The following is a 7982-nucleotide window of genomic DNA, read 5'->3' on the forward strand; positions in this document are numbered from 1 at the left end:
TGAAGCAGGCAGGGAAGAGCTTCAGGTACTTAGGGGTCCAGGTGGCTGGGAGGCCCTGCACAAGCTCAACCTCACAAGGTTGGTGGAGCAGATGGAGGTGGAGTTTAAGAGGTGGGATATGTTACCGCTGTCACTGGCGGGGAGGGTGCAGTCCATTAAGATGACGGTGCTCCCGAGGTTTTTGTTCCTGTTCCAGTGCCTCCCCATCCTTATCCCGAAGGCCTTTTTTAGGAGGGTCAACAGGAGTATCACGGGATTTGTATGGGCGCATGGGACTCCAAGGGTGAGAAGAGTGGTCCTGGAACGAGGCAGAGATAGGGGGGGGCTGGGGTTGCCCAACCTCTGTGGGTACTATTGGGCTGCCTACGCAGCGATGGTGCGTAAGTGGGTAATGGACGGGGAAGGCGCAGCATGGAAGAGGATGGAGGCGGCGTCATGTGTGGGCACGAGCCTGGAGGTGCTGGTAACGGCGCCATTGCCGCTCCCTCCAACGAGGTATACCACGAGCCCGGTGGTGGCGGCTACCCTCAAAATTTGGGGGCAATGGAGACGACATAGGGGAGAAGTGGGGGGCTCGATGGAGGCCCCGATACATGGGAACCATTGGTTTGTCCCAGGGAGCATCGATGGCGGATTCCTGCGCTGGCACAGGGCAGGGGCTAGGAGGTTAAGGGACCTGTTTGTGGAGGGGAGGTTCGCGAGCTTGGGGGAGTTATAGGGGAAGTTTGGGTTCCCCCCGGGGAACATGTTTAGGTACATGCAGGTTAGGGCGTTTGCCAGGCAGCAGGTGGAGGGGTTCCCCTTGCTGCCCCCACGAGGGGTGCGGGATCGGTTGCTCTCGGGGGTGTGGGTTGGAGGAGGGAGGATTTCGGACATATACCGGGTGATGCAGGAGGTAGACGAGGCCTCGGTGGAGGAACTGAAGGGTAAATGGGAAGAGGAGCTGGGTGAGGAGATTGAGGAGGGGACGTGGGCGGATGCCCTGGAGAGAGTGAATTCCTCCTCTTCCTGTGCGAGGCTTAGCCTCATACAGTTCAAGGTGCTGCATAGGGCCCACATGACTGGGACGAGGGTGAGTAGGTTTTTCGGGGGCGAGGACAGGTGTGCTAGGTGCTCGGGGAGCCCAGCGAACCACGCCCATATGTTTTGGGCGTGCCCAGCGCTGGGGGAGTTTTGGAAGGGGGTAGCAAGGACGGTGTCGAGGGTGGTGGGATCCAGGGTCAAGCCAGGCTGGGTCACGCAATTTTTGGGGTTGCAGTGGAGCCGGGAGTGCAGGAGGCGAAAGAGGCCGGTGTTCTGGCCTTTGCATCCCTAGTAGCCCGGTGGAGGATTCTTCTTCAGTGGAAGGATGCGAGGCCCCCAAGCGTGGAGGCCTGGATCAATGATATGGCGGGGTTCATCAAATTGGAGAAGGTGAAATTTGCCCTGAGGGGATCAGTACAAGGGTTTTTTTAGGCGGTGGCAGCCTTTCCTGGACTTCCTGTTGGAACGGTAGGGAAATAGGCCGGCAGCAGCAGCAACCCGGGGGGAGGGGGGGTTTGGATCGAGAACTGTGTACATGGGTCTGTGGGATGTGGCGGGTGTTATCTCTTTCCCTTTTGTTGTTGGGTGTTCTTTTGGGGTTTTTTTCTTTTGTTTGTAGTTGCTTTTGAAGTTGGGTGGGAATTGTTCTTGGGGTGGTACCGCGGTTGTTTTGTTAATAGAGTTGAGTTGTTTATATTTTGTAAAAATGTCAATAAAAATTATTTTTAAAAAAAAATAGTGACCCCAGGTTGTTGATGGTGGTGGATTCATCAATGGTAATGCCATTGAATGTCAAGGGGAGATGGTTAGATTCTCTCTTGATAAAGATGGCCATTGCCTGGCACTTGTGTATCACAAATGTCAACTGTCACTTATCAGCTCAAACACAAATTCTGCCTCGTCTTACTGCATGCCTGCATTGACTGCTCAATATCTGAGGAGTTGTAAATTGAACTGAAAACTGTACAATTATCAGTAAACATACCCACTTTTGACTCTGTTTGATGTAAGACCAATTATAAAGCAGCTGAAGATGGGTGGACCTAGGACATTACCCAGAGGAAAATCCTGCAGCAATGCCCTGGTTTTGAACAAACCCAGCCTCTTCTTTTGTGCTTGGTATATCTCCGGCTAATGGAGAGTTTCCCGTCTTACTCCCAGTTATTTCAATTATACTAATAATCTTTATTATTGTCACAGATAGGCTTACATTTACACTGCAATGAAGTTACTGTGAAAATTGGGCTTCTTGATGCGGCACTCAGTCAAATGCTGCCTTGATGTCAAGGGGCAGTCATTCTCACCTCTGGAGTTCAGCACTTTGGCCTGGGGTCGCAATGAGGTCAGGAACCGAGTTATCCTGAACGTTTCCATCTCTATTCTTATCTCGCCATGTTCACAAAATATCTTGATCAAGCTTTAAGTTCTCTTCCTTAACTAACTATGATGTGGTTAGCACTGTGGCTTCACTGCGCCAGGGTTCCAGGTTCGTTTCCCGGCTTGGGTCACTGTCTGCACGTTCTCCCCCGTGTCTGCGTGGGTTTCCTCCGGGTGCTCCGGTTTCCTCCCACAAGTCGCGAAAGACGTTCTTGTGAGGTGAATTGGACATTCTGAATTCTCCCTCAGTGTACCCAAACAGGCACCAGAATGTGGCGACCTGGGGATTTTCACAGTAACTTCATTGCAGCGTTAATGTAAGGCTACTTGTGACACTAATAAAGATTATTATTATTATGACTAGGTCTGTTCTATTCCAAAAATATCTTATAAAACTCTCTGTAAAGCACTTAGGACATTTTTCTGCACAAAAGATATTTCAGTTGTTTGGACTAGTATTAGGAAAATGAAAACAAAGTTGAAACAAAAATGTACATGGTCAAATCCTGTATCCCCATGAATACAGGTACTTTTGAAAGAAATGTCTCAATTTTTTCTCAGATAATACTTAAGCTAGGTGGAAGAAAAAACAATAACCAAACTGACCAAGGGAGGACAATATCTATCAGGAAAATTAATAGCCAATCCCACCGCAACTTCATAACGTGACAGCAGAAGTCAGTATGGTTGAGTTACTCCCTTTAATTAATCATTTGCTATGTACAAATGATAATTTTACAGTGATGACACTTCAGTTAACTTAATAGAAAACAATGGATAGCTAGGAGTGTTATAAAACTGTAATCTGTGGGTTATAACTGTGGTTTAAAAACTCCAGGTTGTAATCCAGGTTTGGATTACAGAATTCTATTCTAAACCCACTCCAGGAATTCTCTTTATTTTAAATGTGTTCCCAGTTCTGCTTGATTTTCATTCAGGTTTCAGGGTGTTATCAACTATGTGATAATTATAAACATGCCCTATATTAATATTTTTCAAACGTTTCTTCCACGGACCCATTTTTACCAACCGGCTGACCTTCGGGGTCCACGCCATCCAAACTTCGCAGCACATCATTTTGGCTTACCTTTAATGAGACTGGTGTTTGGTCCTCACAATCTCACTTGATTTGTTATTTTTAAAAAATAAATTTAGAGTACCCAATTCATTTTTTTCAATTAAGGGGCAATTTAGCGTGGCCAATTCACCTACCCTGCACATCTTTGGGTTGTGGGCGTGAAACCCACGCAAACACGAGAAGAATGTGCAAACTCCACACAGACAGTGACCCAGAGCCAGGATCGAACCTGGGACCTCGGCGCCATGAGGGAGCAGCACTAACCGCTGCGCCACCGTGCTGCCCTATTTGCTTTGTTATTTAATGTTACATTTCTGCTAAGGAATTCAGCTGATAACTTAAGTTCTTGCTACATCCTTTGAAAATAATCAAGAGATTTGTCCTCAAACTCACCATGCTTAGTCATCAAATGCCTTTGAAGTTTTGTGCGTTTTAAACTTTCATTTGCCAGTACTTCCCTGCATATAACACACATGGAGTTTGTATCCTGATTTGCACTGGCACACCTCAAGAAATCATCTTTATACTATTTTGTTCCTGATTTCAGCTTCTTCTTAATGGGTTGTTCACTAGTGACCCTGGAGTTCATACCAGCACCCCTTTGTCCTGCCGTCGAACCTCTCTTCAGCAGATTCAGTTGTGAGATCCTGGCCTGTTTGTGTCTCTGGCCCTCTCTCACTGATCCATCTTCCATCTTCAGTTCTTCACACAGCTTATTTTGTTCATTCATGGGATGTGGGCATCACTGGTTGGGTCAGCATTTATTGCCCATCCCTGAGCACACTTAAAAGTGAGCCACAGGGAGTGCAGTGGTTAGTATTGCTGCCTCATGGCTCCGAGCTCCCAGGTTCGCTCCCAGCTTAGAGTCATTGTCCATGTGGAGTTTATACATTCTCCCTGTGTTTGCATGGGTTTCGCCCCCACAACCCAAAGATGTGCAGGTAAGGTGGATTGGCCATGCTAAATTGCCCCTTCATTGGAAAAAAAAATTGGGCACTCTAAATTTATTTTTAAAAATCTCACCTCTCACCTTTAAAAAGTCAACCACATTGCTGTGGATCTGGAGTCACATGTAGGCCAGACCAGGTAAGGATGGCAGATTTCCTTCCCTAAAGGACTTTCGTGAACCAGACGGGTTTTTTATGACAATCAACAATGGTTTTGTGGTCATCTTCAGACTTTTAATTACAGATTTTTATTAAATCTTTATTGAATTCAAATTACACCATCAGCCGTGTCCCATTGCTTGTTTGCTGGCAGCTACAAAATGGAGGAAAACAATTAACTCTCCGGCCTTCCCCTTATAACCCCTGATCCTCTTATTAATCAAGAGCCTATCTATCTCTGTTTTAAAGACACAGTGATTTGGCCTCGGCTCCACAGCCTTCTGCGGCAAAGGGTTTCACAGGTTCATCACTCGCTGGCTGAAGAAATTCCTCCTCAACTCTGTTTAAAGAGTTTCCATGGGACTGGTTGGCTCATAATGTAACAAACATCTGGATGGGTTGTTGAGGAATCCATCAAATTTTCTTTGTTCAAATTTGTCACCAGAGCCTGTTAATTCACATGCACTGCTTAATTACCCTGAATATCAGATTATAAAATAGATATGGTAAATTGTTTTATCTTTCCTAATTTGTATATGTGAATAAATATACAGGTGGGGTGAAAGAATTGCGAATATTTGAATCATTTTCTTGGATTGAGATCTTTCCAACTTTTTTGCCCGGAGTTATATTGTTCATTTTTCTTGTCTAATAACTGTTTTACTCTTTGTTTTAAAGGTTCTTTAGCAGACTCCTGTGAATTTGTTCCACAACTTTCCTTCATGGTTTCTAAAAAAATGTTAGGATCTATCAAGCCAGATTCCCCTCTGGAATATGATCTATCCAGTAGCATGGCCAATTCCAATAATAGGGAATCTAACCATCTCCCCTCAACATTTAATAGCAGTATCATTGCTGAATCCCCACAATCAATACTCTGGGTTACCATTGAGCAGTACCTTAACTGAATCTGCCATGTAAATACTGTGTCTACAAGAACCAGTCAGAAGCTGGGATTTCTGCTGTTGCCCATTTACAAAACACAAGGCAAGAGTGTGATGGAATACGTCCCATGCCTGGAAGAGTGCAGCTGCAACATTCAAGAAGCTCAACACCATCAGGATATAGCAACCTGCTTAAATGGGACCCAGTCATCACCTTAAGCATTCACTCACTTCACCAGCACCAGACAGTAGTAGCAGTGTCTACCATCTACATGATGCACTGCAGCAATTCATCAAGGCTCCTTCGCCAGACCTTCCCAAACTGTGAGCCTCAACCACTTATTAGAAAACAAGAGCATATGGAACAGCCCCACTTAAAAGTTGCCCTCCAAGTCACACATCACCTCGGCTTTTCAATATAATGCTGCTCAGTGTCACTGGATCAGAATCCTGGAAAGCCCTCCCTTTCGGCATCCTGGTTGTACCTACATCACCAGGACGAGAGCAGTTCAAGGAAGTGGCTCATCACCTGGAGCAACTCAGAATGAGGATTAAATGCTGGTCTTGCCAGCTATGTCCACAAGCTGTGAACTAATATTCAAAACATGTATTTATCATTGTGTAATTGTCTGAGGTGTTGTAATGTCCATAAGTCAAAATGCTACTTCCAAGGTCATTTCATTCGAATAGCACAGAGACATCATTACCTTTAAAAGCAGATATAGGTCTATAGATGATGCTGCAATCAATAAAGATCCTTCACAAGTAGGTCTTTGTTCAGAACTTATCAGAAAGATAATAGAGTTAATTTTATGATGAATGAAAGCTAGAGTCACAAAGATACATATAACCCGCAGCAGTATTTAAAGGAGCAGGGTCAGGTGTGTTTTCTGACACTATGGGTGGAATGTTGCGTTCCTGCCAATGACGGGACTCGCGGCGTGCGGGGCACAGAATGTGGAGTGATGGCAAAAGTCAGTTTCCCACCAATAGGAAAATAGTTGGAATTTTGTTCTCCAGACTTTCAAGGTGGATGAAAGACTTCCCACTGATCCACGTCAGGAACCATGGGATTTGCATATCAATTTGCAGATCATGAATGCTCTTTGAAAATACAACTCACTGGAATGATATTCATCCGCTAACTGTAATCACCAGCAGGTAATTGGAAGGGCTTGATTTACAACTGATGTGAGTGGTGCAACCAGCCGACCTTCACTTCACCCAGGACTTTGAGGTACAAAGACATTTCTTTCACATACCTTTAACAGCGGTGCTGGGAGATCTTGGTGCTTGTCAGAAGCTGCGCCAAAACAGGAGGCAATACCAGCGGTGAGAGGGAAAATAGAGGCATGGGAGCACAGGAAGGAAGAGTGGAACACAGATGCATAACTGGGTGGGGGAGGTGGTGTTGACAAAGGTAGAATGTAGTCATATTATGCAAGGGAGGTTCGGAAATTGGGTCCAAAAATGAGACCCCAATGTAGAAGGCAATTTAGGGGTTAAACAGACTGAGGAGAAAACAACTGCTAGCACAGAGTCAGAGGGATACACCCACGCCTGGCCGAGTTACATTATCCCAGTCCGACTTAAACTCGCTAGTGGGAATGCACAGGATGCCCCAGATCCATTGTTCTTCGGGACACTCCTGTCTGACCAGCTATTTTTTTTTAACAAACAATTTTATTGAGGTATTTTTTGGCATTGTAAACAGTTACAGATAACAGAAATATGCAAACATCAACGGAAAACCAAAACTTCAATCAAACCATAATGCACATACCCGCTCCTCTCCCATAGACACTACCCGCCTATTTATCCCTCCTACTCTACTGTAATCTCCCCCCCCCCCCCCCCCCCCCCCCCCCCCCCCCCCACCCCCACCATGCTGACGTTTACTCTCCCGCGAAGAAGTCGATGAATGGTTGCCACCTTCGGGCGAACCCCAGTGCAGATCCGCTCAAGGCGAAAAAATTTTCCAGACCCAGAAAACTTGACATGTCCAAAAGCCATAGCTCGGTCTTTGGGGGTTTTGAGTCCCTCCATGCCAGCAGTATTTACCGCATCAGGGAAGCAAAGGCCAGAACATCGGCCTCCTTCTCCCTCTGGACTCCCGGGTCGTCCGAAACCCCGGAAATTGCCACCCCTGGACTCATCACCACCCTTGTTTTCAGCACCCGGGACACGACCCCCGCAAATCCCTCCCAGTACCCCCTAAGCTTAGGACATGCCCAAAACATGTGAACGTGGTTCGCTGGTCCGCCCGCGCATCTAGCGCACTTATCCACTACCCCAAAGAATTTGCTCATCCGAGCTACTGTCATGTGGGCCCGGTGAACGACCTTAAATTGAATCAGGCCGAGCCTGGCACATGTTACGGTTGAGTTTACCCTACTCAGGGCTTCCGCCCACAGCCCGTCCTCCATCTCCCCGCCAAGCGCCTCCTCCCATTTGAGTTTCAGTTCCTCCGTCTGGGACTCTTCCCCCTTCATGAGCACCTTATAAATATCTGAG

Source organism: Scyliorhinus canicula, chromosome 3 (assembly GCF_902713615.1).
Source record: "Scyliorhinus canicula chromosome 3, sScyCan1.1, whole genome shotgun sequence".
Classification (NCBI taxonomy): domain Eukaryota; kingdom Metazoa; phylum Chordata; class Chondrichthyes; order Carcharhiniformes; family Scyliorhinidae; genus Scyliorhinus; species Scyliorhinus canicula.